This window comes from Apodemus sylvaticus, chromosome 12 (genome assembly GCF_947179515.1).
Source record: "Apodemus sylvaticus chromosome 12, mApoSyl1.1, whole genome shotgun sequence".
Lineage (NCBI taxonomy): Eukaryota > Metazoa > Chordata > Mammalia > Rodentia > Muridae > Apodemus > Apodemus sylvaticus.
The window spans coordinates 2,465,185-2,490,923 of NC_067483.1; the positions used below are offsets into that span (position 1 = coordinate 2,465,185).

General features: G+C 38.3%; 1 pseudogene; it reads right to left on the minus strand.

The window, feature by feature from the left end:
- Positions 1-25,739, minus strand: part of LOC127697734 (contactin-associated protein like 5-1-like) — a 508,343-nt pseudogene that overhangs the window by 19,513 nt on the left and 463,091 nt on the right.

Sequence of the window (25,739 nt, forward strand, 5' to 3'; positions counted from 1 at the left end):
AAATACTAAATAAAGGCGTTAGTTTCTAATCACACAAAATACCATTGTAGTATCATTGCTACTATTTTCAGCCTGAACCCATTTTGTCACCAAGTTAGGCTTCCTGTCTGTACTGATCTTGACTATACGATTCATCCCCTGAACCATATGATTTGACTGTTTCTGTCTCTCCAACTAGTCACTATACTGTCGGAGAGTGGTTCTCAACCTGCAGGTCAAGGCCTTTTTGCAGTAGAATGAACCTTTCACAAGGGTCACATATTAGTTTCACTGCATATCAGATACTTATATTATGATTCATAACAGTAGCAAAGTTTCAGTTTTAAAGGAGCAACTAAAATAATTTTATAATTAGGGGTCACCATAACATGAGTAAATGTATTAAAGCATCACAGCATTAAGGAGGTTGGAAACAATGGCTGTAGAAGAATTTTTATTTCGTACAGACCTAGCTAATAGCACTGTGCTTGGGTATAGCAAATCCTGGGGTTTGCAATCTGTAGAGAAACAGTTACTTATTACAAGCCCAGCCCAGCCCTGTGTTTGTATACACATTGTTCTGGAAAAACCAGGACTGCACATCTCAAAAGGGACAAGTGCTGTGTATTTTTCTCTACCTACTATTTATTTTTAAACCTGAGACTCTGTCTAACAATTAAGATATATCAAGCTTGAACAGTGTTTCTTCGATAGCTAAGAGTGTTCTCGAGATTGGACTATATTTATTCTGACTCACTAAATCTGTTAAAGGTCAATTCCTTTCCAAGTATCTGGTCTGTAGGATTTCCTGTTATAAACTCTTTAACATAAAAACTCCATCTTTAAGGGAGGGACCTGGGGGGGGAGGGATTAGGCAGGTAGGATCAGATATGAGGGGAGACATAAGGGAAACTCAGATGGCTAGAACAATGAATATACAGCTTCAGAGGGTGGGAGTAGGGTGGGGGAACATCTAAAATGTCTCAGACACCTGGAATGTGAGAAGCTCCCAGGAATCAATGGGGATGACCTTAGCCAAAATGCCCAACAGTGTATAGAATCTGAAAAGATCATCAGTAGTGTCCCCCAGTGGAGGGATGGGGTCACCAACCTACCTTCAAAAATTTTGACCCCAAATTGTTCCTGTCTTAAAGAAATACAAGGACAAAAATGGAGCAGAGATTGAAGGAAAGACTATCCAGCAACTGGCCCACCTTGTAATCCATTGCATGGGTGAGTACCATATCCTGACACTATTACTGATGCCATGTTGTGCTTGGAGACAGGAAATTAGCATGACTGTCCTCTGTGAGGCTCTACCAGTAGCTGACTGAGACAGATTCAGCTATATCCAGTCAACCATTGGCTAAGGTCTGGACTCCAGTAGAAGAGTCACGGGAAGTATTGAAGGAGCTTAAGGGGATGGCAACCCCATAGTAAGACTGATAGTATCAATGAACATGGACCGCTAGGAGCTCCCAGAGACTAAGCCACCAACTCAAGAACATAGATGGGCTGGTCCATGTTCCCCAGCACATATGTAGCAGAGGACTGCCTTGTCTGGCCTCAGTGGGAAAGGATATGACAAATGCTGTAGAGACTTGATATTCCTGGAAGGGAGGATGTGCAGGGTGAGGTAAGGTTGGCTCAGTTGGGGAGAGAGCACCCTCTCTGAGGCAATAGGGAAGGGGAAGGTGGTAAAGAACTCTTGGATTGGGGACCGGGAAGTGTGGCAACATTTAGAATGGAAATAAATTAAAATAATGTACAACACACAGGGAATAGTGCACTGCCACAAAGCACAAACAAATTGTGCACTGTTTACATTTGTTTGTTTATCTGTGTGTTTGTGTGTGTCCATTCATGGACAGAATGTGTTCAGAAGTGCTCATTCATGTGTGTATGCAGCAGTACTTTTCACTGCCTTAAAAGGACTCACTTTTTCTCCCCTTGATACTTGTTTATTGTTGTATAATCATCCTTCACTGGTAATTGTAAGTAATGATAATGATATATCACTCCATAAACAAAGACACATATACACACATGGATACACACACCCTAAAGTTCCTGTTAATTGTTAACACAGTCCAAATGACCCTTAAATGAATATATTTGTGACTTAGTAAATAAATTTATCCTGGGGAACAGTTAATACAGGTAACTGCACTTATTCCACTGGCTCCATGAAAAATCACAGGTGAATGTGATGGCTTTTAAGAGAAGAAAGCTGTTTCTCCCAGGTATCCGTATATTTTTCCGCTATGTTCTGTATTCTGATATTAGCTTGACACTGAAAACATGTACTAATGGCTGGTGACATAGATAAAGTAGAACCCTGCTTTGTGAACCGCTGACATTGAACTCATAAATGAAGGCACTTACAGCTCATTTCAAGTCGGAGGAAGTTTTTTAGTGCCAAGGTTTTCTAGAAATACTCCAGATAAAGCAGTGGTTTAAAAAAAAGAAAGAAAGAAAGAAAAGATATGTCAGCGCTGAATTCCACAAGGAAGGTAGGAAACTGGAGATAAGAAGCTTCCGTAGAAAACGAGACAGCATTCCAGAAGTGTCCTGTAAAGCAGAGAGTTCATGAACATGGCTCATTTATTTTTAATGTGGTAAGAAAAAACAATTGTCTTGTAGGTAACTTTCATGACAGGGAGGACACTGAAAGAAAAAGGAATACCAGGACCAAAATATTTTGTGCTTCTGCAATTCAACGAGTGATGGAGGGGAGGGGTGTTGTACTCACTGTCACCATAGCAACGCAAGGGGCCAATTCTCCAAGCAGCTTCTGCGTTTGATTGGTTGGTATCCATGATAAGTATCTGAGTTACAGGCAAATGATCTTTGAAGGAAAATAAGCCAGAATTATCTGCCCTGCAAAACATAAATTTCAGGAGGATGGAAAGAAGGTTAAATTTAGATTATTGAGACATTCAGTGCTAAGACACCTCTTTAGCAGAGACTTGGATTGGATGCATTTTGGCTACAATTGGAAAGAGCATAACAGAGATATTTTATTTTTGGCCTATGTGAAAAATTAGAATGCCATTTACAGAACCCATGGCATACATCAGAGCACCACTAGATGTTTTATCTTCCCTAAATGTGCTTTCAGGAACATAGGTAGTTTACAAATATCACAGAACCAATTGTGATATAGAGGAACTGAATGTTCACTGCAGCATTAATGTGAATTAAACACCACTTAATTTTCCTATAAAAGAAGATCTTACATCTGAGGACTGAGTCTGAAAAGAGGCATCACAAATGCCTGTCAGAATTGAACATTAAACCACCAGCAGGTTGAACCACCTGCTATGAGGTTTTAATCATTTTTGAGTGTTTCTTATCACCCTTTTACTTGTGTTAAAATGAATCTCTATACTTAATTGGTTGCTTTTTACTTTCTTCTTTACAAAGATCATGCTGGTTCTTGTTTGTTATGCAAATAAGAAATTGCCTAGTCAAAGGAATGCCTTGTCAGGGATCAGTGTGAGGAGAGGTCCTTGGTCCTGTGGCTGCTCAATAGGTACCCCAACAAAGAGAAATTGAGGGGAGGGGAGATGGGAGTGGGTGAAGTGGAGGGGCATATACTTGGAGGCAGGGGTAGAAGGAGAGGTTGAGGGTTTTCAGGGTGGGGGGAAACCGGGAAATGTTTTAGCATTTGAAAAGTAAATGAAGATTATATTCAATTAAAAAAAAGAATTGCCTACTTTTCTTTTGATAGGAAAATAAAAAGAATAGAGAAAGCCAGTGTTTCTTCTTCTTTTAAAGCTGTCTTTGACATCAAGGTAAAGATGGAACCGCTTGCTAGAGGAGAAAATTCAGAAGTGAAAAACTGGTATGGGATTGTATAGCTTCTTGTATTATGAAGGCTGATTATGTGCCCCCAAAAATCTGCTTACATGTACCTGCACATAGCTTCTGCAAACCTGCTCCCAGATGTTTGTGATTTGTAAATAAAAGATGCCAACTGCTAATTGCTGGAGAGGACAGACAGAGGCAGGTCATTTATAATTCAAAGGGCTTTGGACCTGGAGGAGAAAGGAGATCCACATGCTGGGAGAGTGTGGAAGAGAGGAGAAAGGCCATGCATGAGAAGAGTGCAGGAGAGACAGGCATGGCTACAATGGAAGGGAGCCAGGGGCACAAGGCCTAGAGTGCAGCCCAGTTGGGCAGTCCTTTGTGTCTAGACTATTCAAGATAGAACACAGAATTTAGTAAGTAGAAAATTACAATTATCAGTGAGAAGTAGTGGAGGTTAGGCAGTGGCCTAGATATTGTGTTGCTTAAAGTATATTACAATATAAATGCTGCATGTGTTTCTTTTATTCAGAAACAGAAACCATTAATGTGTGTAGAGAACCTGTTTTTGTGGTGTATTTATTAAATATTTAATTCTACAACTGACGTCTAGCTTCCACATGTACACAGATACTTGTTCACATGTACCTGTACATATGTATAAAAATGTGCATACCTATAACCCATACACACACCACAAAGAGCTAGAAGTAGTATAGGGGGTAGATGCTATCCAAGTACATTGTATTCATGAATGACATTTTCAAAAAATAAAATAAACCAATACTTTAAAAATAACAATACAAATTTAATTAAAATAAATAGTCACTGACTATGTAAATACTTCCAGACAAAAATATGCTAGGGACAACTCTAAGCTTTGTACACACAACATACCTATTGTGTACCACTATGTCCATTTGCAAATGTTGAAACTGTCAGAAGTACTGAGGAGTTTCCTAGGACCACAGACTAGAAAGACTAGAAAGGGAAGGAAGCAAGTCACTGGTTGCTTCCCCAAGTATCTCTTTCATGTGTTTTAGACAGTTCCTAGATGTGTAGCATGAGTGATATCCTTTCTGAGAAACATGGTATGTTGAGTGCACATATGAATAGCAACTTACAGAGTATTAAATGAATCTTTCAGCTGTTGTGACCAGTGTCTTGGTTAAATGTCCAAAATTAGTCTACCTGACATTTTAGGTTTTTTTTTTTCTTTGTCCCTGAACAGTAGTGGCCCGTGGCCTCAGGCAAGACAATTTAGTCAAGGATATCCAACTATGATCCTGGATTGGAGAGTTGTTGCCATGTGCCACATGTGAAATATTATATTTTAAGAATAAGAAAAGAGCTCAAGAAATTTAGAGAAAGATTCTTAATAACTTATCTGCATTACAAATAAATAAATAATCTACCTAAACCCTACCCCTACAGCTCTATTCACAACACAAAGAAATACATAATGTAATATTTGTGGCTTGAGTGCTTGTGTATAGAAACCTTTCAAATGATAAGACTTGTGCTCTGACTGACACTGGTGATATCCACAGAGGCAATTACTTCTATACCACAGGACATTTCTGTTTTCATATCTAAAATGAAACTTCTAATATCTTTTTTCTCAGTGTACAGGATGTGAAATTGAATGGCCAGGTTATAAATTCAGGATTTGATTCCAAAATATTATCACATCAGTGTGTGAAAATGCTTTCATATACCATGAACAGAGAGCAGCTCGTTCTGTCTGCCAGCTGGTACATCACCATGTATGGAAGGTGATAACCTTCCATAGACATTGCTGTATGCATAGCAACAGCACTGATTGCTGATTCCTGATTGCTTGGTTCGTCTCTGGCTGACCTTCCCATTTTATTCACACAGGCTTTCTCCACACACAACACAATTCAATTGATTGAGTTTCAGTTTGCTAATTTGCAATAACTGCAAGACTGATTCCCTACGATAACACCTTGGTCAACTTCACAGATGCTGTGAGAGACCACATACTACACCTCTGTTACACACTCAAAGCTCAACAGCAGGTCCATCCACTGCATAGCAAAGTTACAAGAATCTCCATTTTGAGGTATTTTGGATTTTTCAGAAATATCTCTTTACTCCACCCAGAATTTGTCAGTTGAAGGAAATTTTGTTATGCTGGCATGATATTTTTTCATTCATGCTTTTATTTCACATATACACTTGCCTATTGTTTCCAGAAGCATAAATTTAATATAGAAGCAATAGTAGTCTTTTATAATCAATTGAGGATTTTGCAGTATTACAGGAAATAATAATATGAATAACCACATATTTTTTCAAAGCTGACAACATACCACATCTGGTAGATGTGAAGATTATTTGCTAATTCAGCTAGTTATCTCCAGAAACAATTATTCTGCCTTTCCTTATTTTTTAAAATAAAACTATGACTGAGGCCTGCAGAACCTGAATGATTTAGATCCTTTAGTTAAAAAGTGACATGTGTAGGATTGATTGCACTGCTTCATAATAAAAATTTAGTTAAGGATATATTATATCTAGCATTCAGACTATGACAGAGTTATTAGAAAAAATAACTGTATGTGATAAGTGCATGATCATCCCTCAATCTCAGTACTGTGGATATGCAAACACACACACACACACACACACACACACACACAAACAGGATTAGTTCTTTTCCTTGTGCATGGTGAGAATTCTGTTTTTTTTTTCTTTTATTAGATATTTACTTTATTTACATTTCGAATGTTATCTGTTTTCCAGGTCTCCCCTTTGGAAACACCCTACCCCATCACCTCTCCCCCTGCCTCTGTGAAGGTGCTTCTCAACTCGTGCACCCACTCCTACCTTCCCATCCTACACTGGGGTAGGATGGGAAGGATCGAACCCCTGTAGGAGCAAAGGTTGCTCCTCCCACTGATGTCCAACAAGATCATCCTCTGTCACATACAAGGCTGGAGGTAGGGTCCCTGCATGTGTACTCCATGATTGGTGGTCCATTCCACGGAACTCCTGGGTGGTCTGGTCACTTGACACTATTTCTCCCCCCATGGGGTTTCAAACTCTCTCAGCTCCTTCTGTCTCTTCTCCAACTCCTCAATCAGGGACCTCCATGCTCATTCCAATGGTTAGTTTCTATCATCTGCCTCTGTATTTGTCAGACTTTGGCAGAGCCTCTCAGGAGATAGCCATGTCAGGCTCCCATGAGCAAATACTACCTGGTATCCACAATAGCATGCCAGTTTGATGACTGTACATGGAATTGATTTCTAGGTGGAACAATCTGTGTGGCCTTTCCTTTAGTCTTTGTTTGACACTTCGACTAAATATTTCCTCCTGTGACTATTTTGTTCCCCATGTTAAGAAGCAATGAAGCATCCACACTCAAGTTATCCTTCTTCTTGAGCTTCATATACTCTTAGGTATTCTGAGCTTTTGGGCTAATATCCACTTATCAGTGAGTGCATACCATGTGTGTTCTTTAGTGACTAGGTTACTGCCATAGAGGGGCTGGGTGCTATTCTTGTGATCCAATCCCCTAATGAGTAAAGGAACCAATCACTGGGCAAGTAGGCGAGACTTCTGGGTTGGACAGGGGAAGAAAGGAAACAGGATAGAATAACTTTCTTTTGGAATTGGGATAGCAGAGGGGTGAGATGTAGGTGCCAGCATTTCCTAGTATCATGTCAGATCCTTCAGCAAATAGAGGTATCAGATTTTAATAAGGCTTAGTAAATTTGATTTTAGTTCTTGTGCCCACATTTTTAGCTACCATTGTTTTTGAACTAAGTTTCTGTTATATTTTCCTTCATACAACTGCTTGCCTGGGTTTAAGAGAGGAAGGTATGGTGGCAAATCGTGGGTTTGCCAGATGTGTAACACAAATGCCATAGGGCATTTGAAGCACAGCATTGGTATGGTAGTGACCTGCCAGAGAGAATCTAGTGAGTTGGGGGAGAGATTGTGGAATTCAGAGTCAGAATCTCCATGAGATAAAAACAGGTTGGCCACTGCTCACTAGTGCATGGCCAGGCCACCGAAGCAATGGCACAACCACATAAATGTGATGGTTCTACATCATTTTATTTTAATTTATTTTATTTTATTAGATATATTCCTTATTTACATTTCAAATGTTGTCCCCTGTCCTGGTTCCCCCCTTCCAGAAAGTCTCATAACCCATCTGTCCTCCACCTGTTTCCCAACCAACCTTCTCCTGCTTCCCTGTCCTGGTATTCCCCTACACTGATGCATTGAGACTTTCCAGGACCATAGGCCTCTCCTCCCTTTGATGTTCATCAAGGTCAACCTCTGCTGTCTATGCATTCAGAGCCATGGGTACCATCATGTGCACTCTCTGGTTAATGTTTTTGTCCCTGGGAGCTCTGGGAGTACTGGGTGGATCATATTGTTGCTCCTCCTAAATCCCCCAACTGATGGCAAACCAACATGCTGACTGGACATGCATCCACTAGAAATTTAAGATTATTAGCCTGAGAGTTACAGTTTTATTTTATTTCCTTTCATCTTTTTTAAAGTGAGTAGCTGGATATCACTGAGATGAGTCACATGAGAATTGAAACATAGAAATCAGACTCTGAGGTCCCAGGCTGTGGGGAATTCTGGCAGCCCTAGGCAGAGAGCTGAACCATAAGATGCTATAAGTTTGCTTTACTTGCCTCACAGGATACTCATCTTCTGTCTATCGAGGGCTCCATGGGGATATTGGGTTTTATATTTTCTTAGCAACACAGGAAAGTCCTAAGTATAGGCACATACATTATTTTAGTTTGCTTCACTTGTTTAGGATTGTGTTGGTTTGAAGTAGAATAGGAAACATTAGTTACTGTCTTCAAGTAGAGATGAGAGTGAACAGGTATTAATAAAATAAATGTCTGTAGCTCCAGGCAGAGAGCCAAACATATAGATGGTAGAACAAGTTGGCTGCTCAGGCAGACTGCCAAACCAAAAGATGCTATAAGTTTGCTTTCCTTGCCTAGCAGGATACTCATATTCTATCTAACATGGGGTCCATGGGAATACTGGGGTTTATATCCTTTTGTCAACATAGGAAAAGCCTAAGTATAGGCACATACAGTATTTTCATTTACTTCATTTGTTTTGGAATTTAATTTTAATTTGAAGTAGGATAGGGAATATCATTCACTGACTCCAGACTACGAAGTGCAGTGATTGTCTATGTCTGTGGTTCCAGGTAGAGTGTTCAACAGACAGATATTATACAAATAGTAATAAAATATGTCTGTGGATATGGGCAGAAATCCAAGTGGAAAGATGGTATAGATTGTATAACCAGCCACAGGAAGCTTGTATTCTGTTAACATGGGCTCCATGGGAATCTTGAGTGTCTTCTTGCTTAGCAAGATAGGAAAGGCCTAGTATAAGGACATGAAGTGTCTTAATTTACTTCATTTGTTTTAATTTTCAAAATGGGATTGATGTTGAGTTTTGTGGGTATCTTATTCCTCTGGGAGAGAGGTCAAAATGAAGATTTTTCTAGTTACTTAGTCAAGGATATGCTGATTTGGGAAAAAGACTTTGTCTTTGTGTTTTTGGAAAAGGTGATTAAGGTATTTACACCATCCAGAGTTTTATGGATCAGATTTGATAGAGGGAAACCCTTTGAAGATCTAGATTCCAGAGAATCAAACAAAACATTTATCTTGATGATACTAATTTTTTTGAGATTTGTATATTACAGAATATACATCTTTGATGAATTTCCTCCTGAACTCTAGAAGTCTTGAAATTTCAGCCAGATACAGTCAAGAAACAGATATCAGAGACAAATAAATCATTGATGAGGCTTCTTAAGGCCAACCAACTCTATTTTCCCTAGCTTCCTCCCCCTTAAAAATATTTCAATGTCCATTCTCAGTTTGAAGAAGTTATGAAGAATCATCAAATCAGTCTGGGCTTTTGGGGCTGGAGAGGGTTATTAACAGGATGTAAAAGTGGTTATAATGAAACAGGGAAAAATAGCTAGAATTGATTGCATAGCCATACTTTCATTTGGTAGAACTTTTCTAAGTTGTTATTAAGGTGAAGTCATAATTTATTAAATGGGACATAATTTATTTTAATGTGAAATCAAGGGTTTCATTGGTATAAATTTCTTCTATTGATGCAAAATGTTGTAAGTACAGGAATTAGACCAGGTCCTTTTATAACTTATTTTAATCTGATATGAGATGTTTAAGCCTGTCAGTTTAAGACCAAATAGCAAATTCATGTCCATGAATTTATTATTGGGTGTTTTCAATATTTTAATTAGAAATACTTGAAAGTAGTTAAATAACAACAGTCCAGATTACTTTACATGGAGAGTTGGTTTTCACAAATCCACAGAATGTGACATGTAATTTTATTTCATCAATTGTTCTTGAGACTACTCTGCTCTTGACAGGTTTCCCTGTCTTGGATTCAAAGAAGAAACTGGGCATCTATGTAATCCTCCAGTTGGAGCAAGACAGGCACTAGGCAAGAATTGCCTCTTTTCAACTACAGACAATACTGTCCAAAGAAAGGACACAAGTACAGGTTTAGGACAGCTTGGTACTGCAAACACAAAATAGGCTACTACTATTTTTCGTTCTTAATTTACTTTTCAAATAATTTCCCCTTTCCTTGATCCTCCTTCGCTGCAAGTCCCATAAGCCCTCTTCCCTCCCCCAGTTTCCCCATCCACCCCTTCACAGTTGCCTTTTCAGGTATTCCCCTATACTGCTACACTGAGCCTTTCCAGAACCAAGGGCCAGTTTTTCCTTCTTTTTAGACATGATTTGATATGTGGATTGATACTTGGGTATTGCAAGCTTCTAGGCTAATATCTTGTCAGTGACTGCATACCAAAAGTGTTCTTTTGAGACTGGGTTACCTTACTTAGGATGATGTTCTCTAGCTCCATCCATTTGTCTAAGAATTTCATAAATTCATTGTTTCTAATGGCTGATTAGTACTCCATTGTGTATATATACCACAATTTTTATATCCATTCCTCCATTGAGGGACATCTAGGTTCTTTCAAGCTTCTGGCTATTGTGAATAGTACTTCTATGAACATACTGGAATATGTATCCTTATTACATGCTGGGTAATCCACTGGGTATATGCCCAGGAGTAATATAGCAGGGACCTAGAGAAGTTTCTTGCCCAGTTTTCTGAGGAACAACCAGACTGATTTCCAGAGTGGTTGTATCAGCTTGCAATCCCACCAGTAGTGGAGGAGTGTTCCTCTTTCTCCACATCCACACCAACAGCTTCTGTCTCCTGAATTTTTAACTTTAGCCATTCTGACTGGTGTGAGGTCAAATCCCAGGGTTGTTTTGATTTGCATTTCCCTGGTGACTAATGATACTGAATATTTCTTAAGGTGTTTCTCAGCCATTCAAAGTTCTTCAGGTGAAAATTCCTTGTTTAGCTCTGTACCCCATTTTTAATAAGGTTATTTGGTTTTCTGGGGTCTACCTTCTTGAGTTCTTTGTATATATTGGATATTAGCCCTCTGTCAGATGTAGGGTTGGTGAAGATCTTTTCCCAATTTGTTGGTTGCCAATTTGTCCTTTTGATGGTATCCTTTGCCTTACAGAAACTTTGTAATTTTATGAGGTCCCATTTGTCAATTCTTGATCTTAGAGCAAAAGCTATTGGTGTTCTGTTCAGGAACTTCCCCCCTGTAACCATGTCATTATGGATCTTCCCCAGATACTTTTCTATTAGTTTCTGTGTATCTGGTCCTTGTTCCACTTGGAGTTGAGCTTAATACAAGGAGATAGGAATGGATCAATTCACAATCTTGTGCATGCTGACCTCCAATTGAACCAGCACCATTTGTTGAAAGGCTATCTTTTTTCCACTGGATATTTTCAGCTCCTTTGTCAAAGAGCAAGTAACCATAGGTGTGTGGTTTCATTTCTGGGTCTTCAATCCTATTCTATTGATTTACATGCCTGTCACTGTAGAAATATCATGCAGTTACTAACACTATTACTCTGTAGTATTGCTTGAGGTCTGGTATGCTGATTCTCTCAGAATTTCTTTTACTGATGAGAGTAGTTTTATATATCTTAGGTTTTTTGTTATTACAGATGAATTTGAAAATTGCTATTTCTAAGTCTATGAAGAACTGAGTTGGGATTTTGATGGGGATTGTGTTGAATCTGTAGATTGCTTTTGGCAAGATGGCCATTTTAACTATATTTATCCTGACAATCAATGAGCATGGAAGATTTTTTCATTTTCTGAGGTCTTCTTCAATTTCCTTCTTCAGAGACCTGAAGTTCTTGTCATACAGATCTTTCACTTGTTTGGTTAGAGTCAAACCATGATACTTTATATTGTTTGTGGCTATTGTGAAAGGTGTCATTTCCCTAATTTCATTCTCAGCCTGCTTATCTTTTGAGTATAGGAAGGCTACTGATTTGCTAGTTTTGATTTTATAACTAGCAACTTTGCTGAAGTTGTTTATCAGCTGTAGGAGTTCTCTGCTGGAGTTTTTTTGGGATCATTTAAGTATACTATCTTATCATCTGCAAACAGTGATAATTTGAATTCTTTCTTTCCAATTTGTATCTATTTGACCTCCTTATGTTGTCTAATTGCTCTAGTTAGTAGCTCAATTACTATATTGGAAAGATATGGAGAGAGGGGACAGCTTTGTCTAGTCCCTGATTTTAGTGGGATTACTTCAAGTTTCTCTCTATTTAGTTTGATGTTGGCTACCAGTTTGATGTACTATGCTTTCACTATGTTTAAGTATGGACCTTGCATTCTTGTTCTTTCCAAGACTTTTTAGCATGAAAGGATGCTGAATTTTGTCAAATGCTTTTTCAGCATCTAATGAAATGACCATGTGGTTTTATTTTTTCTTTGAGTTTGTTTATGTAGTGGATTGCATTGTTGGATTTCTGTATATTGAAACATTCCTGCATCCCTGGGATGAAATCTACTTAAACATGGTGAATGATGGTTTTGATGTGTGCTTTGATTTGGCTGGCAAGAATTTTATTGAGTATTTTTGCACCTATTTTCATAAGGGAAATTGGTCTGAAGTTCCCTTTCTTTGTTGGATCTTTGTGTGGTTTTTGGAATCAGTATAATTGTGGCCTCTTAGAATGAGTTGGGCAGTGTTCCTTCTGTTTCTATTTTGTAGAATAGTTTTAAGAGTATTGGTGTTAGGTCTTCTTTGAAGGTCTGGTAGAATTCTTCACTAAAACCATCTGGCCTTGTGCTTTTTTTTTTTTTTTTTTTTTTTTTTTTTTGGTTTGCAAAACTTTCTATGATCCCTTCTATTTTGTTAGGGGTTATGGGACTGTTTAGATATTCCTATATCTCTAAGGTGTGTCAGATGATCCTGGCTAGAAGGCCAAAGACAGATGCTCCAATATTTTGAAGTAAGGAATTTTCCAGGTGATCAGGAGTCTTTATAAATTGACTGTAGTTTGAAGCTCTGGTAGGCATTTTATCTATTTTCAGTTAATATTTGTAGTTCTTAGATTTCTGAAGGCTTGACTACTGGTACTCTCATACATAACCCAAGCTGTTTAGCACTGAGAAAGATGATATACATTTAAGTGGCTGGTTTTCTTTTCTTTTTTTATTTTTATTTTTTATTTGTTTTTATTCGATTTATTTTTTATTTACATTTCAAATGATTTCCCCTTTTCAGGCCCACCCACTCACCAAAAGTCACATAAGCCCTCTTCCCTAATCCTGTTCTCCCAATCACCTCTTCCCACTTCCCTGTTCTGGTTTTGCCCTATACTGCTACACTGAGTCTTTCCAGAACCAGGGGCCACTCCTCCATTCTTCTTGTACCTCATTTGATGGGTGGATTATGTTTTGGGTATTCCAGTTTTCTAGGCTAATATCCACTTATTAGTGAGTGCATACCACGATTGTTCTTTTGAGACTGGGTTACCTCACTTAGTATGATGTTCTCCAACTCCATCCTTTGTCTAAGAATTTCATGAATTCATTGTTTCTAATGGCTGAATATTACTCCATTGTGTATATATACCACATTTTTTGCATCCATTCTTCTGTTGAGAGATACCTGGGTTCTTTCCAGCTTCTGGCTATTATAAATAGGGCAGCTATGAACATAATGGAGCACGTATCCTTATTACATGCTGGGGAATCCTCTGGGTATGTGCCCAGGAGTGGTATAGCAGGATATTCCGGAAGTGAAGTGCCCAGTTTTCTGAGGAACTGCCAGACTGATTTCCAGAGTGGTTGTACCAGCTTGCAACCCCACCAGCAGTGGAGGAGTGTTCCTCTTTCTGAGTGGATGGTTTTCAAATGGTTTATAATCTTAAACCAGGGCATGAGTCAGGAGTCTAATGATACATCTTTTACATTAGGGTAGATGAAAATGTTCTATCTTAATGACAAAATTAATGGACTGGGTATTAGGCTTGTTTATACCTTATAAATTACAAAATAGTAATAGTTGTGCTCTATATAGAGAGACGGTTTTAGTTTTTATTAGCATAGAAATTTTCTGAGGTCTTCTTCAATTTCCTTCTTCAGAGACCTGAAGTTCTTGTAATACAGATCTTTCACTTGTTTGGTTAGAGTCACACCAAGATACTTTTTCTTGTTTGTGGCTATTGTGAAGGGGGTCATTTCCCTAACTTCTTTCTAAGACTGTGTATCTTTTGAGTATAAAAAGGCTACTGATTTGCTTGAGCTGATTATATAACCAGCCACTTTGCTGAAGTTGTTTATCAGCTGTAGGTGATCTCTTGTGGAGTTTTATGGTTCACTTAAGTATAATATTATATCATCTGCAAATAGTGATAGTTTGACTTCTTCCTTTCCAATTTGTATCCCATTGACCTCCTTATGTTGCCGAATTGCTCTAGCTAGAACTTCAAGTACTATATTGAAAAGATATGATTTTTTAAAAAATCATTTTTTTAAAAATCAGGCAGTCCCTGATTTTAGTGGGATTGTTTCAATTTTCTCTCCATTTAGTTAGATGTTGGCTACTGGTTTGCTGTATAGTGCTTTTACTATGTTTAGGTATGTACTTTGAATTCTTATTTTTTCCAAGACTTTTACCATGAAAGGATGCTGAATTTTTAGATGCTTTTTCAGCATCTAATAAAATGACCATGAAGACCTAAGAAAAAGGGTAAATCTTTCATGCTTATTGATTGGGAATATTAATATAGTTAAAATGGCCATTTTGCCAAAAACAATCTACAGATTCAACACAGTCCCTATCAAAATCCCAACCCAGTTTTTCACAGGGTTAGAAAGAGCAATTCTCAAATTCATCTGGAATAACAAACAACCCAGGATAGCTAAAACTATTCTCAACAGTAAAAGAACTTTTGAGAAAATCAGTATCCCAGACCTCAAATAGTACTACAGAGCAATAGTGTTAAAAATTGCATGGCATTTGTACAGTGACAGGCAGGTAGATCAATGGAATAGACTTGAAGATCCAGAAATGAATCCATATACCTATGGTTACTTGATCTTTGACAAAGGTGCTAAAACCATCCAGTGGAAAAAAGACAGCCTTTTCAACTAATGGTGTTGGTTCAACTGGAAGTCAGCATGCAGAAGAATGCAAATTGATCCATTTTTATCTCCTTAGACTAAGCTCATTTCAAGTGGATCAAGGGCCTCCACATAAAACACACTGAAATTAATAGAAAAGAAACTGGGGAAGAGCCTTGTGCATATGGGCACAGGGGAAAATTTCCTGAACAGAACATCAGTAGCTTATGTTCTAAGATTAAGAATTGACAAATGGGACCTTATAAATTTACCTAGTTTCTGTAAGGTACGGCATTGTCAACAGCAAGGAACAAATTGGGAAAAGATCTTCACCAACTCTACATCCTATAGAAGGCTAATATCCAAGATTTAAAAAAAACTCAAGAAGGTCAATTCCAGAAAACCAAATAACTCTATTAATAAATGGGATACAGAGCTAAAAAAGAAGTTTCACCTGAAGAATTTTGAATCGCTGAGAAGCACCTTAAGATATGTTCAACATCATTATTCACTAGGGAAATGCAAATAAAAACATCTCTGAGATTTTACCTCACTCCAGTCAGAATGGCTAAGATTAAAAACTCAGGAGACAGCAGATGTTTGCTATGATATGGAAAAAAAGAACACTCCTCCTCTGCTGGTGGGAATGCAACTTGGTACAACCACTCTGGAAATCTGTCTGGTGGTTCCTCAGAAAACTGGGCATGACACTTAAGGAGGACCCTGTTATACCACATCTGGGCATATACCCAAAGGATTCCCCAGTATGCAATAAGGACATGTGCTCCACTATGTTCATAGCAGCCTTATTTATAATAGCCAGAAGTTAGAAAGAACCCAGATGTCCCTCAATGGAGCAATGGATACAGAAAATGTGGTACCTTTACACAATGGAATACTACTCAGCAATTAAAACAATGAATTTATGAAATTCGTAGGCAAGTGACTGGAACTGTAAAATATCATCCTAAGTGAGGTAACCCAGTCACAAAAGAACATGGAATGCAGTCACTGATAAGTGGATATTAGCCCAGAAGCTCTGAATACCCAAGACACAGTTTATATATCAAATAATTCCCAAGAAGAAGGAAAGAGAGGGCCCTGGTCCTGGAAAGGCTTATTGCAACAAATAGGGGATTACCATAACAAAGAAGTGGGAGTGGGGTTGATTGTGGAATGGGCAGAGGGAAAAGGGCTTGTGGGACTAATAGGAATGGGGGACAGGGAAAGGGGAAATCATTTGTAATACAAACAAAGAATGTAGGAAAAAAAGAATAGAATGGGGGAAGTGTAGCTGGGCCTCATGCTGTTCTTGTGATCCATCCCTCTAATGAATAGTAGAGCCAATCACTGGGCAAGTAGCTGAGACTTCTGTTTTGGACTGGGGAAGAAAGGAAGCAAGATAGAGGTACTGGTTTTGGAACTGGGAGAGCAGAGAGGTAAGATGTAGCTACCAGTATTTCCTAGTATCATGGCAGATCGTTCCACCACCAGAGGGATCAGATTCTAATAAGGCTTACAAGATTAGGTTCCTGTGCCTATTTTTTGAGTTACCATTTTTTGAACTAAGTTTGTATTGTATTTTCCTTAATACAACTGCTTGTCTGGATTTAAGAGATGAAGGTATGGCGGCAAATCCTGGGTTTGCCAGATGTGCACTACAAAGGCCATGGGGCACTTGAAACACAGTGTTGGTATGGTAGTGACCTTCCAGAGGGAGTCTAGTGAGCTGTGTGGAGAGATTGTGGAATTCAGAGTCAGAATCTCCATGACATAAAAACAGGTTGGCCATTGCCCAGCAGGGCAGAGGCACAAGTGCAGGAATGTGACAGTTCTACTTTTATAATATGTCCCCCCTAAAAGTTAACTTAGGATGATATTTTCAAGTTCCATCCATTTGCCTGTGAATTTCATGAAATCATTATTTTTAATGGCTGAGTAGTCAATTGTATAAATTCCATTTTCTCTATCCATTCTTCTTTTGAGGGACATCTGGGATGTTTCCAGCTTCTCTTTGATTATGCAGTCACTGCAATTGTCTGAAATCATCCATGCACTTTTCCATGGATTGTGGAAGTATGAGGAAAAAGAAATGGAGTAGCAGAGTATTACATCAAATCTATTCTGAGCACTGGCAAAGTAAAGGCACCAGAAAGTTTTCAGCCAGAAAGTTTACAAAGAATATCTCTCCATATGGGTGTGTGAGACTCTTCTGAGGGCTGACTACCTCCCTTCATGTCACTGAATAAGTTCCCTCCTTGGTGCTATGATAAAGGTTTATTTTGTCTCACATTTCAAGGGTGCTTTTCATCCTGGTGCCAAGGGATTGAGGCAACTCTTCACAGCACAGTCTCCATGCAAAAAAGTGAATGCTGATTCTCAGTTTTCTTTTCCCTATTTACTCACTCTAGATCCCCAGGATATAGCATGGTCCTTGAGTTTCAGTTGACTTAAATATTCTTGTCTTCTTGGTGATTCTGGATTATGTCCAGTTGTTGATTCATGTTGGCCATCTCATACCTATACTATTCTCTCAAAGAGTAGGCAATTCTCTGCATGCTCTGCATGGCCAGGGAATTCTACTTGGATTTTGCTCTGTTGGAATCTGCATAATGACCAATGTGTCCTTAACTATTTTGCTCAATTGGTCACAATTCATCCTCTCATAATTCTAAGATGCAATTCTAGTTAATAAAATACTACATAAAAACAATAAAAACAATACAAATCAAAACTCAAAACATTTTTCTACTGCACTATAGTGGCTATTCCTGGTTATCAATGCGGCTGTATCTGGAATGAACTCTGACCTGGATCTTGGATGAGAGATCTTGAGGCATAGTCTCTAGGAATCCCTGAAGATAAAGACAGAGTGATCTCTGAGTTCAAGGTTATATGGCACAAAGCACTTCCCAGATCCATGCATGGTGGCACACACATTTAATTTGGGTCTCACCTTTTGCTGGAGACCTATATAAGGGCATTGGAAGAAGACTGATTCTCTCTTCTTTGTCTGCTTGCCTTGTGGGACTGAGTAACTGCTAGATCCTTGGACTTCCATTCACAGCTGCTGCTGACTGTTGTTGTGAAGTTGTACTACAGACTTGTAAGTCTTCAACAAATTCTCCAACTATATAGAGACTACCCTTAAGTTCTGTGACTCTAGAGAACACTGGCTAATACACGCACAGTAGCAAAAAGTCAATCACTAGTTAATGCTTACTGTGGAATATTGAAAACAAGTAATGATAAAAGCTGAATATGGAGAATATGGAGGATTGTATATCCATTAAATTTGCCATGATGTCTTAACATGTATGATAGTATGGTGAATCCAAGGAAAGGATTTGTAACTTTTTTTCTGGAAGAAATACATTGAAAATAAATGCACTTAATTTGAATCATATTTAGTAATGGCTGAGCATGCAGTTTACAAATACTGGATGTCTATAAAATACTTATATTTGCAGAAAAGTTACATAACCAATTATTATATGCAGGAGTATTTTTCATGTGGCAACATGTCAGTGACTATATCACTAATGGAAATGGCACTCATCCCCCAACTATAGTTAATTTTCAATCATCCTTTTTAGTAGGGTGAGATGTCAGGGTCATTCCTTCATCCACAAGGATTTCAGGGGCTAGTATTGCACATGTCTTATGCAGTGAGTTCATTAGTAAAATGGCTATATCATGTCCAGACAACATCTTTTTGTAGTCATATTTCGCAGTCTTTGGAACTTATATTATTCCTAATTCATCTTCTGTGATGTTTCCTGAGACTAGGATAGAATCACTGTCCCATTTACAGATGAGCACCTCATCATTTCACTCTCAACACAAGGCTGATTTCCAGTTTCTTCAGTGTTCACAGTATAATCAGTATCCTCTTGGCCACTCATTCTTGGGTAAGCAACTATAATTAAATCAGTGACCACTGATAAAATAGAGACATGAAGGTAAAAATGGCTTACTGAGATTGGCTGTACCAGGAGAGGATGACAATGCGAGACAGGAATGGAAAATTATGGAAAATCATTATATAAATACAAGAAACTATCAAATAATAAAGTTAAACAGATTTTGCACATGGGATATATACATGAGGTTTCAAAGTACTAGTGAGGTGAAATTTTCTCCTTTTTATTTGTATATTCTGAAATCTTTGAATATATTATAATAAAAGTATATATTTAAAATAAGCCTTACAGTTATCCATTTAACAAAATAGCCTTATGTATCATTTAAATTGTGACAGATCAGGACTTAGAATGGCAATGAAAATATGGGAGACAAACAGCTCATTTTGAAGATTTAGTTCTGAGTGTGAGCTACACATAACAGTAAACCATGGGCTTTATTTCTCAGAAGCTCCCTACATTATTTCCAAAGATAGGGTCTCCCTATAGTATGGAATTTCCTCATTTATCTAAGTTTTGCACAGTTTTTATAGTACTTGAGAGATAACAATTTTAGAGAAACCTCAATTCTACATCTTGACTGTGTATGTGTGTGTGTGTGTGTGTGTAACGAATATATGGGTTCAACTTTGTGCATGGATGTACATGAACACGTGTGCACATGTGAACAGAGCACCATTTCCTTGGAGCTCTCCATCTTGCCCATGCCTTGTCCTGTCTTCACTGACTCATCATTGGAAAAATCATTGTGATTCATGATGGCTGACTCACTTTATTTGAGTTCTCGAGACTAGACTCAGGTCTCCATGCTTATTTGCCATGTATTTTCCAAACAAATCTACCTCGTCAGCCTCATTTATGTTTCCTAAAAACATTAGAAAGATGTTTCCTAGAGCAGAAGTGAGTGATAAGCTATTTATACTTAGAACTTGAGATGATAGCATAGACACATTATTGAATCCATTTCCAGAAAACCTCTTTTATATTTATAATTTTTACAAATATCAAATAAGTCTATTACATCTAGAATTTTTCCAATTTCAGTCATTCATTATGAATTTTATCCCCTATTCTCTCTTTGTATTTTTCTGTATTATCTTGAGTGTAAAATACCATTGTATTTTCTCCAGCTGAATAAACTACAAGCCAATTGTATTTTTAAAACATTGTAAGCCAATCATATGCCTAAACAAGTTATGAGAAAGTTACCTCTAGCCTGTGTATGCTTAAGGGTCAATTCAGAGAATCATATGGCAGGAAAGGTTAAGGAGTTTCATGGTAAAGAGACATGAGTGTTTCACCGGAACCAGAAAAGTAGCAACAATCAAAACCATAATTGTCCACAGACAGAAAGAAGAGTTATCCAAGAGCAGACTGAAAGGAAATCATCATGAGGCCATCTCTTAACTCACTACCTCTTTGATCAGTAAAAGCACATTGGCCTCAGAGCAAGCAGCAGACACACTTTGATCCAACAGAAAGGGCTGATCTGATGTTGCTGCCAGATAGACATACATGAGAATCCAAGTAACTGCCCTGATAACTAGTCAACCACTTTGAACTTTGGTGTGACCTCCCCCTGCCCATTGCTCTCAAGAATAGAAGGGAGGAATTGTGAAGTCCACCTACCCACTGCTCTCAAGAATAGCAGCCAGCAACCTGACTGCCCACCTCCTGAAAAACAAGAAGAACCAGTTTCCAGTCTTCAGGGGAGGGGCTTGGTCTGCCTTTGTATCTTTGGAGTGAAGGATTAAAGATGGAGACTTGAACCAGAAGCCATGTGTTTTTGTGTGTCCCCATGTGTTTTCTCTTGCAACCTGTTCCTTACCCATCTCTCCTTCCAGGAAACCTGCAGTTAGAATGTGTGAGCTGAACTCTACATATGGTGCCAACGTGGATTATAACTGGAAATGGAGAGGCAGAATGAAGTATGTTGTCTGAATTTAGGAGCTCCAAGGAAAAAGAAAAGGAAAAAATTTATGTATCAAGCACGGTAAGCAACAGGGTATTAATTTAGGGCCAATAATGTCATTTATTTCTAAAGAATGTTGCTGCAGAAGTGTATAAAGATATAGGCTAGACTGACTCAGTATATAGGCCCTGCACTGAGATCAGCTAGGATGTGAAGACAACTATGGAAGAGGTAATTTAGTTAGGCAATTGTCCACAGTCTAGAACTGCATCAGGCAAGAGAAATAAGGCATAAATTATTAAACAAAATATAAAGAGTAAAAAACAAGAAACAAAAATATTTCTAGAAACATGAAACAAAAAAGGAAAATAGATTTGGTTACATTGCAGGCGCACTTTAATTTTTATGTCTTCGGCACACCAATTGTCTGTCTACATGTACGTTTATTTGTCTATGTTTTGTGTGGATGACTGTTTCTTTCATGTTAAAAAATAAAAATTGATGAAAATTTTGTTTGCTGGGGCCTTGAGCCAGCAGGCCACAAGATGATACAAAGCCGCGTGCAGCAGCGGGCAATGGTGGTGTGCGCCCCTTTAATCCCAGCACTTGGGAGGCAGAGCGCCAGGAGGGAGCCTGGAACTCCAAGGGCTGTGGGTCGGGCAGGTAGCCCATGCAAGTGGCCCCGAGCAGCTGGAGCAAGCAGCTGGAGCACTACAAAGTTACTTGAACTTGCTCTGGGCCTGGGGCCAGCATCCTGTTGGTGGGAGGAACAAAGCAGGGCTTAGAGAAAGCCCAAAACTCTATGGCCTGGGTAGCCCAGGCTTTCTGCAGCACCCTGGCCTCAGTGGGCCTGGTCGTTTGTGCTGTGGCCCCCATGGTTTTTCAAGTGGCTGGAGGTGGCGCATGAGTGCTGCAAACGGCAGCTGCGGAGGCAGACCACAAGGCAATGAGGCACGGCCTCAATGGCCAGCCTAGGGCAGCGGCTATGACTCTAGACTAGGTGGTTTCAAACAAACTAAAAGTAAATTATTTTACAAAAAGATAAAATTAGCAAATCATACGTTCTGAAAAGGCTTGCAGGCAGAGCTCCAGGACATGCCTCTCCCTACCAGTTCATAACTGAACATTATGCTAGAATTATTATTATTATTATTATTGGTTTTGTATCTGATGTTTTGCTTGGATACTGGGTGTGCATCAAGCTAAGGTTTCACACTTATATAGTGAATACTATTGTTATCCCTCCAGTCTCAAGAACTTCTTTTGAAAGAATGTAGATAATTAATTCACAATAAAACTATATATTGTAAATAGTTCTTATGTTGAGAACCTAGAGAAATTGGCAAATAGTGTAATCAACACTAGTCAAACCAGAACTGGATTTAATCCACCTACCAAAGAATTGAGGTAAACATATGCCCAAAACAAACCACCCAGTCATCAGTCACTCATGAATACAGTGTCAGCCTGTAAATAATCTCTCTAAGGTACAGAGTGAAATCTAGCTATACACAGTAGCTGGAGGTTCTCAGGTTCCATATAATGAAAAGAAAAATAAAGAAAGAGAAGGGAGTGGAAGAAGGAAGGGAGGGAAGAAGGAGGGAGGGATTAAAGAGGGAAGAAAAAAGAATCCTGAAAAGTATACTGTTCTTTAAAGTTAAGATTGACATTTTTGCCTTTCAGGTTATAAAGTGACAGGAGCCCTGTCTTATGGACGTGCACACTAAGGCCAGAATCTATAACTAGAACTAAAAACTCTTCAATACTCCTCACTTCCTTTGAAACAATATTAAGAACCAGGCAGGAGCTCTACATGAAGGGAGCTTCACTTTAGTTGAACCTTGTATTGGGATGAGAAAACTTGTACTTCAGACTGTGGTCTGTTACCAGGAGCCCACATTGTAGTGTGTCCACACCTTCAACATGCCACATATCTGTGCTTCCTCCCTATTCAATGATCACTTTCTCTGCCCTGAAATACCCTATATTCCCTTACACTTTCCAGTGCCATACAGTCTCATGGGTTTTGCTGTATACCCATGGTGGTTTACCAGACTATTTCAGAAAGTTCCTCCTTCTGGGCTGGGGGGGGGGGGATAGATGGTTTAGTAGGTGAAAGTGTTTATCAAAACCATATGAGGATTTGAGCTCAGATCAACAGAAATCCCATTTTAAAAAGAACATATTTTAGTCTATAATCCTAGCACTCTAGATATCAGCAGGACCTGAGGATATCATTGGCTAGCCAGTCTCCAGGTTTAATAAAAGACCCTTGAGTTAGGGGAAGAAAGAATGGAGAGAAGAAAGGAAAATAGAAGATACATAATAACATTTGCTCTTCACTTAAGAACACGTTAATATTCCTACCCATACTCACATTTATACATGCAACATCACATAAACACAGATACGTACACACCCAAACACACACACACACACACACACACATACACACACACGCACACACACACACACACACACACACACACACAGTCTTGTATATGTATATATAAGTGAAAATTCCTAAATGAGATAAAATGTGAATTTTTCTATGATATGCTTCATATGATTAAAAATGTATCTCCAGTTGTATCTAATTTACTACAAAATCCAAACAACAACAACAACAACAACAACAACAGCAACAGCAACAGCAACACTTACTGCCTTTTTACTGCTAAAAACATTAAATCCTATATGCCAATATAGGATGCCAATATTAATTTTCTTATTTATTTCTTCTTCTTTACTAGGTATATTTGACTCTAACAAAATCCCTTGAGAAATGAATTTTATAGAATAGTATGTCCCTTCTCCCCATAAGTTCTTCATTCACAAACTCAAACTACTTATTTATTAAGATAAGATTTTCTTAATTTTAAACAAAAGAGTTCTTCTAAAAATGTTAGTTGAGGCATATCCCTTCATCTCCATCTCAGCCTCTTTCACCAATTATATAATACCCACTCATTTTCCTAACTTATTTAATCTCATTGGAACATGTGGCAATAAGTGTTGATCATCAAGGTCTGTCATAATAGAACAAAACAAAATGTGAGCAGAACCATATTCTGGGCTAGGGTTCCAGAATGAATAAAAAGGAAAAAGAGACCAGAATATCAGTATTCATCTTGTTCTGCTTGCTGCCTATGGATACAATGTGACCTGCTGTCTCAAGCTCCTGCTACTATGCCTTCCCCTCCAGGATAGATTGCACCTTTTACTTTGTGACAAATAGACTTTTCTGAATTTCCTTTTTTTTTTCTGTATGAAAAAAGAAGCTAATATATTCCTCTCCAAAGATATTCTGAACTTGCCTCCCTAAAACTTCCCTCAAACATCTACCAGGACTAAATAGATTGAGCATCATGTAGTTCAGAGAATTGTTCTTCATTCAGGACACAAAATAGATAGTTGTTAGGTCTCTCTAATGCTACAATAATATTCACTTCGAAGTAAAGGTGGAGACCAAAAAGAAAGCAGTTGACATTCAATATATGGTATTCTCCACATGACTTTTTCCTCATGAAGAGTTTGGGGTGACAGAGGAATCTAAAGAATTTTTTCTTTGTACTTTGTCATGTTCAGAACTCATGGGCCACTTATGGTAGTGAACACAGATTCTTCTTCTTCTTCTTCTTCTTCTTCTTCTTCTTCTTCTTCTTCTTCTTCTTCTTCTTCTTCTTCTTCTTCTTCTTCTTCTTCTTCTTCTTCTTCATCATTATCTTCTTCTTCTTCTTCTTCTTCTTCATCTTTTTCTTCTTTTGCAAGTGTGTGTGTGTGTGTGTGTGTGTGTGTATACAGGAGCATATGTACATTTGCACATGTATATAAGGAATAGATTCCATAACATTAACATGGATGCACACCACCAAGTATTGTTCATCTTTGCTTGAATTTTTTCTTAGAGCAGTAGTTCACAACTGCCCTAATGTTATGGTCATTTAATACAGTTTCTCATGTTTTGATGGAACCCAACAAGCAAATTATTTTCACTGCAACTTCATAACTGTAATTTTGCTACTATTACAAATTGTAATATAAATATCTGTGTTTTCAGATGCTCATATACAAACCCTGTGAGTGTGCCATTCAAACTGCAAAGGGGTCTCGACCCATGGGTTGAAAATTGGTGTTTTATATGATCACCCATCTGGAACTTTCCAACAAGCTCCGATGACCCACCTGATTCCAGCTCACTAGTGCTGAGAATTCAAGACCAGGACTCCCAGATGTTTAAATAATTTATTTATATGGATTCTGAGGATTTAATTCAGGTCTTCATGTTTGAGAGGCAAGTGTTTACTGATAAACCCATCTCCCCAACTCTAGGTTCCTGATCTAAAATAAGGTTTTGACTAGAATTTATGTTTCTTTGAACTGATTGCTTCAAGTAACAATTTGAAAAATGAAAGAAAATACTGTACCCAAAAGAAATTGTACTTTGTCTGAGAGAGGACTGACAGGGATTCTCAGTTATAAGTGAAAAGTATTTGAAGAGAAGAGAGAAAAAAACTGCAAAAGCTAAAATATCTGGTTGCCTAAAATCCAGCCCTACCTGAAAGCTGACTGGACAT